This window comes from Orussus abietinus, unplaced genomic scaffold (genome assembly GCF_000612105.2).
Source record: "Orussus abietinus isolate OABI.00-Male unplaced genomic scaffold, Oabi_2.0 scaffold192, whole genome shotgun sequence".
Lineage (NCBI taxonomy): Eukaryota > Metazoa > Arthropoda > Insecta > Hymenoptera > Orussidae > Orussus > Orussus abietinus.
Genome location: NW_019394461.1, coordinates 25,846 through 37,275, shown reverse-complemented (window position 1 = coordinate 37,275; position 11,430 = coordinate 25,846).

Genomic DNA, 11,430 nt, shown 5'->3' with positions numbered 1-11,430 from the left:
TTCCGCGATTCCGTAACATTTATTATGGTAAAAATGTGAAACATTTCGCGTGAGACTACTCGACTAGAAACTCCGAGTTCCTTTAGTCTTGAGATTTCACATTTTCACTTGGAGAACCGGGTGAATAAGTTCACGTGAGATGACAGTACGAGAAGTGAGCACTCTCGTCAAAAATACATAATAAAGGCCCAGGTCACCTTGAAGAGGTCTATTACGTAAAGCAAATTGAGTGAAAATGTGAAAAATGAGTAGTTTACGGTATTACGGAACGTTTTTGGTGGTGAAAATGCGAGACCATTCATATAGTGAATACGTAATTCGTCGAATAAACCCACGTGAGATGAAAGTGCGAGAAGTGAGCACACTCGTCAAAAATACGTAATAGACGCCCTGGTGTACTTTTATTTTAGAAAGCAAAATAGATGCATCCTTATCGAGACCACGGAGTCGATTCTGCAACTTTGGCCAGAGTGCTCACTTCTCGCACTATCACCTCACGTGAATTTATTCGCCTGGTTCTTCAAGTGAAAATGCGAAATCACTCGACTGAAGGAACTCGAAGTTTCAAGTCGAGTAGTCTCACGCGAAATATCTCACATTTTCACCACAGTGAATATTACGAAATCGCGGAAGATGTTCATTTTTACAATTTTCACCATATTCGAGTTATAGAATCGACCCTAACTATCTAATTTGGCTGGTTAATCTAAACGGCAGTTAATAGAAAATAACCCGCCGTTAAAATGTGGAACGTGCAACTCGTAACCGAGGAATAGCTTTTTAACCGAGGTTTGTGGAACCAGGGTTTAGTGACTGGTGTAGGAAATTAAAGATGGCGGACTCGGCAGAGGTAGAAACGTCATCAATGAGCGGGGCTATTTCGGGGTTAGGGAGAATCATTATTTATAGTAACCCAGAAGACTCTCACCGTGATGAGGCGGATTAGTATGCGTTATTTTCTTTCCTTCTTTTTTAGGAAATCCGAATTCGCGCCGCGATAGGTTAGGAATGCGATTTACATCGAGGCGGCTCGCTGGAAGTTGTGGCTCGTAATTTATTAGCCGTGGTGCTCCGTCGATAATTGGATGCATCGGAACGGAATGGAGGTTTCGCGATGTTGCATAACGCGTTCGACGTAACAGTTAAGCTACGCAGATTAACGGCAATTGATCTTTTCCGTTCGTACGGCTGCAGAAACCAGTTAACTTTATTTTAAAACCGAGCGAACGTTAAACTAACATGGCGTCACTGCTTCGAACTGAAAAACAAATCAATTTTCTGGGTCAACGGTGAGCACTGGAGAAAATTGCCTCCTACAAAAGTTACTCCTCTCGAGACCTTGAACAACTTTTGTCCGAGACATTTTTTCCAATTCCGCACCGGATACGCAGGAAACGGTCATTTTTTAGTTACTCCACGCAGTCATGTAATCTGGCTCGTAGTCATCTTTGTTGATCTAGATAATCATGTAGTTTGTGCATCTTTGTCCAGATACTTCATGGAATTATTATGTTCAGTCATGGATCACTCGTTAAACGAGGCTTTGGACTCGTTTCCGAACCGGGAGTGAACCTAACCTTGCAGTTTGCCATTACGGTAGAGGTGCTCGTTCAGCACGAACCATATAACGGCGCTAGAGTGCCGACGTAACTCCTAGCAGTGCGATTAGTGTTATTATCGATGCATAAAGTGATCGTCACACCATAGCACCGTTAGGTCGTGCATCGCCTCTACCGGCTAATTATGGAATTACGTACACTGATGACGCAGCGTGGAGGTCGCAGCGACTCGCCGAGTTCCACTTTTGGTTTCGGCGGTTTTCAAAACCACCGCTCGTTGAATAATTATTGAAAATATTTCCCGGTCCTAGTTTGGTGCGGAAATAAAACCGCTATTTAATGAAACATTTTCAGTAACCATTACTACAAGTTGCGAATGGTTCCAGAAAGCGTTGCAACGAAAAGTTCCATTTTGGATTTAACCTAAATGTGGAATAATTGTTGAAAGAGTCTTATCTTCATCCGTTTATGTTTTTCACGGAATTTCTCGTAATTTCATTAGAATCTGAGCTATAATTTAATCGAAATCATTGCCGTTTACATCACTAGTGGTTTTACAGAGCACCTAACGGCGATTAGTTCAGTGACGCCACCGCTGCGGCGCTGCCCGAAAAACTTCCGAAAGCCAATTGGCTTAACTTTCTGTTACCTAATTTTTGTTTCAAGCCAAGAAAAAAAATGTTAACCTGAAATCTGCACATATTAACTTTCTCATGTTAACTACTTGTTCATAAATTTGCAGTTTAGAATTGATTAACAAATTCCGGTATCTCCGAATGCTATGACTTAATCAAAATTATTGCCGTTTACATCACGAGTGGTTTTACAGAGCACCTAACTGCGATTAGTTCAGTGACGCCACCGCTGCGGCGCTGCCCGAAAAACTTCCGAAAGCCAATTGGTTTTCTGTTACCTAATTTTTATTTCAAGCCAAGAAAAAAAATGTTAACCTGAAATCTGCACATATTAACATTCTCGTGTTAACTACTTATTCATAAATTTGCAGTTTAGAATTGATAAACAAATTCCTTGATTATAAGTGATACTGTAATAAGGTGCGCTAAGTTTTTCCAAAAAACATAAATAAGACTTAAAAAATATTGATATTCGAAGTGTGTCTTTGAAGTTACATGTAAACGGATAATCGATTAATTTGTAACCTAAAAAATTGCGCCGAACCTCCTTACTGATCGATTCCCTGTTTTATCGACGGAGCGAGAAAGTTAGGTTAGGTTGGGGACTTCTGTGCCGTAGGCAGATCCGCGCGCTGTACTGTAGGTGCGAAGTTACTATACCTAGGGACATAACCTAAAAAGCGAACCGATCGAGTGACGTCGACTCACATACACATATTATATTTTTGTAAGCGTATGCGCATGTGCGAGTGATTATATTATATTTAGGTTTCGTCGGTGTGTATACATAAATGTATATGCATGTGCACTTATACGTACATATGTGGCGTATGTATAAATGGTGAAGCGTGTATATATCGTAGCGGTGTAAACGCCCACACAGCGAAGGAATATTCGGCGCGATTAGCGCGAATTTGTACGCCTTGTATAATTATCACCGATCAATAATTAGCGCAATTGGGCGACGTTAATTACTCGATTATCGATTATTGGGCGTGCCAATTGGAATTGACATTGGGGCGATTCGAATGATTGGCAATAATTACGCGCGCGCCGATTAATTAGATGCTAGTCCTTCTAATTAGTACGACGATTAATAGGAAATTACAATTGTCGGTATTAATAAGACGTTACATCTAATTAAGACTTGATGCATCGGTAATCGCGGCGATTAGTTACTGTAATGATCGCTTCGATCGGTGATGATTGTCCGGACGCGATAAGCGCATCTTTCTGTAAAGGGTATACAGGGTGGTTCAAAATCTCCGAATTTCTCATCGCCGATTGATTCCTTGGGGGAATTTGAGGGGAAAACGTCTCTTGCAAAATCTCGAAAAAGGGAGTACTTTCGGAGATAATTCGGTTTTTAGCCGACCAATCACGCGCGCGCTCCAACGGAAAGTTTTTCCCCTGGCGCCGCTTTCCGATTGGTTCCAACTTCAACCGGGAATATCTCGGGAAGTATTCATCCCCGGAAAATTTGCAAAAGAGCTTTTCGACTCGATTTCTATCGAGGATTCCAATGGCCATCAGAAAATCGGCCGTTTCGAGTGATGTGCGCGCAATTTGTTTAGATTGTAAAGGACGACGGTGTCTCTATATTAGAGGCGTGACTATACCTAGTAGCGTATGCAAGGTGTCCCCAAATTAAATGCCAAAACATCGAGAATCTACAAAGGACTAATAAACAAAGAGAAAATTCTCGATTTTTCTTTCAAGGAAAACGGAAAAAAATTTCGCTCGCCTAATCATAATTAGATAAACAAAAAATAGCAACTTCTTCATCTAGTAATTTCAAACTGAAACTTCTTTTTTCACGCTAATATAAATCCTCACATTAAGAAACTGGTGACGGAAACGAAAAATGAAACGCATATTTAATTTTTTTATTATTGTTATCTACACTCATCTTCGTACGTAATTGTTGAAACAATGTGCGTAAACATTTTCGCTTAATTCTTTCGATTTAAAGCAAAAGACGCGTTTCACTTTTCCGTTTCAGTATTTCTGAATTTTCTCCGAATAAATTTCTACAGTTTTCTCTTAGTTCATGGATTTTTTAAGTTTTGACATTTAAATATGCGACACCCTGTAGATAGACGTTGGGCGGCATTTGAGGGTTTCCGGTATATATTTGTACATATATGTCGCGCGACTTCCGGTGCCCCTAACGAGCTCCGATCGATCGCTCGATATCTCTAACGGTAAGGTCGATCGTGATGAAACTGCCAATTGAGTAACATGTATACGTTCCCAGTTCTGCCGCCGGGATGGCGCTGCCTGTCGAGGACTCTATCCTCATCGCGTTGCCACCCGCGACGGAAACGACGATAACTCGGCTTGGGTAGATTCGTTTCCTCTATTCACCCTAATGATTTAAGCTTGGCGCATGCTTTCGTCCTAACCCTGACTTATCGTTTACCCTAATCTAATTTTCACGAGGCCGTTTATACCACGGATTAAGGATATATGGACCACGTCTCCATCGTACTCCTAAACCCGGGATTTATCGAATCTAGACGAAGTAAATCCGAATTTAAGTGTTGATCGAGATGCTCCGGGGGTTAATTCTGTAATACGAAGCTGGTGAAAATTCTAAAAGTGAACACCTCCCGCGATTCCGTAATATTCACCATGGTAAAAATGTGAGATATTTCGCGTGACATTACTCGACCAGAAACTCGGAGATCTCGAACCAAGTTCCTTCAGTCTAGAGATTTCACATTTTCACTTGGAGAATTGGGTGATTAAATTCACGTGAGATGAAAATGCGAGAAATGAGCACTGTAGCCAAAATTACAGAATTGACTCCCTCGAACGGAGTTCCTTCAGTCTAGAAATTTCACATTTTCACTTGGAGAATTGGGTGATTAAATTCACGTGAGATGAAAATGCGAGAAATGAGCACTGTAGCCAAAATTACAGAATTGACTCCCTCGAACGGAGTTCCTTCAGTCTAGAGATTTCACATTTTCACTTGACGAATTCGATGAATAAACTCACGTGAGATGACATTCCGAGAAGTGAGTACTCTCGCCGAAGTTACAGAATCGACCCCCAGGATCGAATCTGCGCATTTATTAATGCGATTTACTGGATCCAGACCCGATAAATCCCTGATTTAGGAGTACGATGGAAACGTGGCAATCAACCTGCGAGACAGAAAACAAGGGATTCTCTTTTTCTTCTCTCCCTTCGCCTCTGATTTAGTAAAACAACTGCGCATCGCAATATGGCGACTGGCATCAGCCAAAATCTTAAACGGATTAATTTTGTGTTCAGGGTCTATATATTCAGTGCACCCAGTTCGGAAACAAGTTTTATAAACAATTTGACGCCTAAGAGACTTTCATATCACCTTAAATACGACGTTGAAAACGTTTTAGGATCAGGACAATGATTAAGGTTAAGAAAAAGAGAACATGAACACTTGCTATCAATTCATCCCTGTAAACAATGATGTTAAGGTTAAGACGAAGGCATAAACAGGCTTTAGTAACTCCATGTAACATTCATGGTGTAGCAAAGATAAAAATTTCGAGGTTTGAGAAAATGAAAAGTGGAACTCTAGCATGGGTTAAATACTTAAGAGAGAAACGACTCGACTCGCCGTTTTTTCGCCAGCATGCCGATTTTTGACCGACGGTCGAAATGCGACTATTCGAAAGCATGTATTTTATATTACGACTCGAGAGTGTATAGTGAGCGCAAGTTAAATTATTAAAGAATTATTTATTATCAGTACATGCACGTGTTATTATTTGTTTACATCCCCGTCCCAAGAAACATCGCGTATAAATTGGAATTAATTGATATCGATCAAGGAAACTGCATTGAATATAATCAACGCTAATAAAACTCCAGATTGAATCACGTCGTATAGCGGATGGCTATAAAAAAATCTGAAAAAAATACAGCCATTACAAAACGGAACGTACTTTCATTAAAAGTAAAGAATAGGACTCGAGTCTGTCTATAATTTTCAAATATGTATTACATTCATATTTACATGTACTATAATTAGAAGTTCAACGATATAATTTTCTTATCGTGTCGTGTAAGCATGAATTATTTAACAGTTTTCAATGTTTAATAATGTAATATAACCTCGTAATAACAAAAACTAACCTGTACATCCTAGTAAATTCTCTTTCTTCTAACGAAAATGGGTCCGAGGCATCACGTAATTCCCTTTTTCTTCTAATAAGGTTATCATTACGTCCCCGAATACGATCGTTGCCAAAAATCAAAACACCCAGGAGGTTTTCCATTTTGAATTTCGGTGTCACGATCCGCGGAAGATGGCGCTCTCGGCGCTTATTTTTCTATCTTTTCTTGTATGCTTCCCCATTTCGCTTAAAAATTTGTGCCGAGCCAGTTCATATGAATGGTCTCGCATTTTCACCCCCAAAAACGTTCCGTATTACCGTGAGCTCCTCATTTTTCACATTTTCGCTCAACTCGCTTTACGTAATAGATTATCATTACGTCCCCGAATACGATTCTTGCCTAAAATCAAAACACCCAGGTTTTCCATTTTGAATTTCGGTGTCACGATCCGTGGAAGATGGCGTTCACGGCGCTTATTTTTCTATCTTTTGTTGTATGCTTCCCCATTTCGCTTAAAAATTTGTGTCGAGCCAGTTCATATGAATGGTCTCGCATTTTCACCACCAAAAACGTTCCGCAATATCGTGAACGTATCGTCACGGCGCTTATTTTTCTATCTTTTCTTGTATGCTTCACCATTTCGCTTAAAAATTTGCCCTGAGCCAGTTCATACGAATGGTCTCGCATTTTCACCCCCAAAAACGTTCCGTAATACCGTGTGCTCCTCATTTTTCACATTTCCGCCCAATTCGCTTTACATAATAGACCCCCGATATACGTGAAAAACCACGAAAAAGTATTACACAACTCTGATCTGCGGACTCCTTCATTGAAAACGTAATTTACTGTTCTTTCATGATTTCTTACGGTAAACAATTAACTTTACATAAAATACGTCGAAAATGTCGAATAACGTGAAAGTACCCATCCCTAATGTACGGTATTCTCCAAAGTGGAAACGTAAATTATTGTTTTTTTTTTTCACTGTAAACTATTGACAAAACAATTTGCTTTACCTAATAGACCCCCAGGTCCTGAGACGATCTTCATTACTTCCTCTAGTTGCAAGTTCCTAGGGTATTTTGCGACGCACCGGTGCGCATAACCGGCCGCCATTTTGGCCGCCACCGAGACGGTCGTCGCAGCTGCCGGCGGTCACGGCTGATCGGTAATTGCTTGGATTCCCGGTAGGGTATTAAAAATTGCTAATATTTCCCCCAGGTTCGGGGAAGTCCCTAGCCGGTCCTCCGGGCGGCGCTTCGCGCCGCCGCCGGCGAGTCGCGCGGCGCTGCCGTCGGCCGCGGCCGCTGGAACCACTTATCCACGCCTGGCGCGCTTCTAGCGAAGCGATCTTCATCGACTTCCCCGTATCGTTACCGGCGCCCTTTGCATGCGCAGGGACCCGCCGCGAAATTGCGAATCGGACTTAACGAGCTTCCTTCCGGAACTCGTTTCCCACGGCTACCGTTTCCTGCCTAGAGTTCTAAACACGGTTGGGTAATGTAGAGACTTTCGAGGTTTTTCACATATATTAATTAAAACCATATAGTTTACCTAAAAAATCATAGAAAAACAGTAAATCACGTTTCCAATATGGAGGATACCGTACATTAGGGTTAGTTGGTAATTTCGCGTTTTTCACATATATTACGTAATCAAGTAGTTTACCGTTAAGAAAAAACAGTAAATTATGTTTCCAATATGGAGGATACCGTACATTAGGGTTAGTTGGTAATTTCGCGTTTTTCACATATATTACGTAAATCAAGTAGTTTACCGTTAAAACAAAACAGTAAATTATGTTTCCAATATAGAGGATACTGTACATTAGGGTTAGGTAATGTAGAGACTTTCGAGGTTTTTCACATATATTAATTAAAACCAAATAGTTTACCTAAAAAATCATAGAAAAACAGTAAATCACGTTTCCAATATGGAGGATACCGTACATTAGGGTTAGTTGGTAATTTCGCGTTTTTCACATATATTACGTAATCAAGTAGTTTACCGTTAAAAAAAAACAGTAAATTATGTTTCCAATATGGAGGATACTGTACATTAGGATTGGGTAATGTAGAGACTTTCGAGGTTTTTCACATATATTAATTAATACCAAATAGTTTACCTAAAAAATCAAAGTAAATCAGTAAATTACGTTTCCAATATGGAGGATACCGTACATTAGGGTTAGTTGATAATTTCGCGTTTTTCACCTATATTACGTAAATCAAATAGTTTACCGTAAAAAATCATGAAAAAACAGTAAATTACGTTTTCAATTAAGGAGTCCGCAGATCAGAGTTGTGTAATTCTTTTTCGTGGTTTTTCACGTATATCAGGAGGTCTATTACGTACAGCAAATTGAGCGAAAATGTGAAAAATGAATAGCTCACGATATTACGGAACGTTTTTGGGGGTGAAAATGCGAGACCATTCGTATGAATTGGCTCGGCACAAATTTTTAAGCGAAATGGGGAAGCATACAAGAAAAGGTAGAAAAATAAGCGCCGTGAACGCCATCTTCCACGGATCGTGACACCGAAATTCAAAATGGAAAACCTCCTGGGTGTTTTGATTTTTGCCAACGATCGTATTCGGGGACGTAATGATAACCTTATTAGAAGAAGAAGGGAATTACGTGATGCCTCGGACCCATTTTCGTTAGAAGAAAGAGAATTTACTAGGATGTACAGGTTAGTTTTTGTTACTGCGAGGTTATGTTACATTATTAAACATTGAAAACTGTTAAATAATTCATGCTTACACGACACGATAAAAAAATTATATCGTTGAACTTCTAATATAGTACATGTAAATTGATACTCCAATGTACCAACGTCGCCATCTGTGGCGTTTAGCCGCAACTAAACTTTCCCTTGGAGCCATCGCGCGATTGGTCAGCTTTGTTCTTCGATATCTCGGGAACCACTCGTCCTTGAAAAAAATGGGAAAGAAGTTTTCGATTTAATTTTTAACGAGGCGTTTCCAGGAATCGGCAATAAACGCCGGGGGGACCGTTAAAGGCGCTCTCGTTTGCCGCGTTCCGTTTTTCTCGGCTGGGGACACTGCAAATGAGAAAGCATGAAAATCGGCAAAAAGCTGGAGCCAATGACCAGTTGTCAGCGGTAATACGCACCGGTGCACCGCAAATGTCCTGGGGACAATTGCGCACAGAGAAAGACGGCGGACTCTCGATTCCTGGAACTGGGTTGTCGCAAAATTTATCCTCAACAACTACAAGTAAGTAATAGTAACATCCACATTGAGAACTATTATAATTGTAGATTGAGAAATACTCGAGAAAATCAGTCATGCTCCTTTTTGCCGACATTGCATATTAATAGGGTCTTAGTTTTTTAATGGAACTGAACTTTCATATTTTTTTTCGAAATCTCTCACGTCGGAAGTATTCAAGAAACATTTTATACCGCGAGTAGGAGTCCTGCAAAAATATATAAAAAATTATGTATCTCGCAGGTGGTAACACGACGCCATATTGGAATCGGTAAACGGTAAGTCAAAGCATAACATGGTATGCTATAATTATATAATGCCATAATTATATGTTATGATATATATATATCCCATTTCGCTTAAAAATTTGTGTCGAGCCAGTTCATATGAATGGTCTCGCATTTTCACCACCAAAAACGTTCCGCAATATCGTGAACGTATCGTNGATATATATATATATTATGTAGCATGAACTGTTAGGTTATTGCATTGTAACAAACGTTATGTTATTTGTTAGTTTTAAGTTACGTAACTGTTAGGTTATTACATTGTAACAAAAGTTATGTTATTTGTTAGTTTTAAGTTACGTAACTGTTAGGTTATTACATTGTAACAAACGTTATGTTACTTATTAGGTTTAAGTTACGTAACTGTTAGGTTATTATATTGCAACAAACGTTATGTTATTTGTTAGTTTTAAGTTACGTAACTGTTAGATTATTACATTGTAACAACTTGAAACTAACAAATAGCATAACGTTTGTTACAATGGCATAACCTAACAGTTACGTAACTTAAAACTAACAGATAACATAACGTTTGTTATAATGTAATAACCTAACACTTACGTAACTTAAAACTAACAAATAACATAACGTTTGTTACAATGTAAAAACCAAACATTTACGTAACTTAAAACTAACAAATAACATAACGTTTGTTCCAATATAATAACCTAACAGTTACATAACTTAAAACTAACAAGTAACATAACGTTTGTTATAATGTAATACCCTAACAGTTACGTAACTTAAAACTAAAAAATAACATCGTAAGTGTTAGGTTATTACATTGTAACAAACGTTACGTTATTTGTTAGTTTTAAGTTACGTGACTGTTAGGTTATTATATTCTAACAAACGTTATGTTATTTGTTAGTTTTAAGTTACGTAACTGTTAGGTTATGCCATTGTAAGAAACGTTATGTTATTTGTTAGTTTTAAGTTACGTAACTGTTAGGTTTGGTGTTCAGTCGCTAGATGGCACATACATCGGTTCGTTCTTCATCTCCGCTCGATTCCTGGAATTTTTGGGAGAACAACCTCGGGACGTTTTGATAAACGCCTCGATAAATACTTAGAACAGCCATCACGCCCCCCTGAATTACCACGAAGGCGACATAATGGCGCATTATGGGAATCGCGGGAATCCAACAATATCGTTGTTCCACGTATCATGCTAACGTGGAAAACTGCTATGCTCCCGAGTTCCCGGTGTCCGAGAATTCATTCTGCAATCGGCGACTTCTGATGAAAGGAAGCGATTTATCTGGTAATCAGCCTCTCTTGACTCTATTGACAATTGTACGACAATTTAGAACACTCTGGTGATCGATAAACTCGCATTTGAACGGGATAAAGGCAAAAAAAGTGTTGTATACGCTTCTATACCAAAACGATGGGAATACGAGGTCTCGGAGTGAAAATTTAGTTGACCTGGAGATCACAGATGGCGCAGGGGGTCTCTCTGCAGTCAATTAGAGCCTCAGAAGTATGAATCCAGAAAAAAAAGCGTTTTATGCGCTGCTATACTAAAGCGATGGTAATACGAGGTCTTGGAGTGAACATTTAGTTGACTCAGAAATCACAGATGGCGCAGGGGGTCCCTCTACA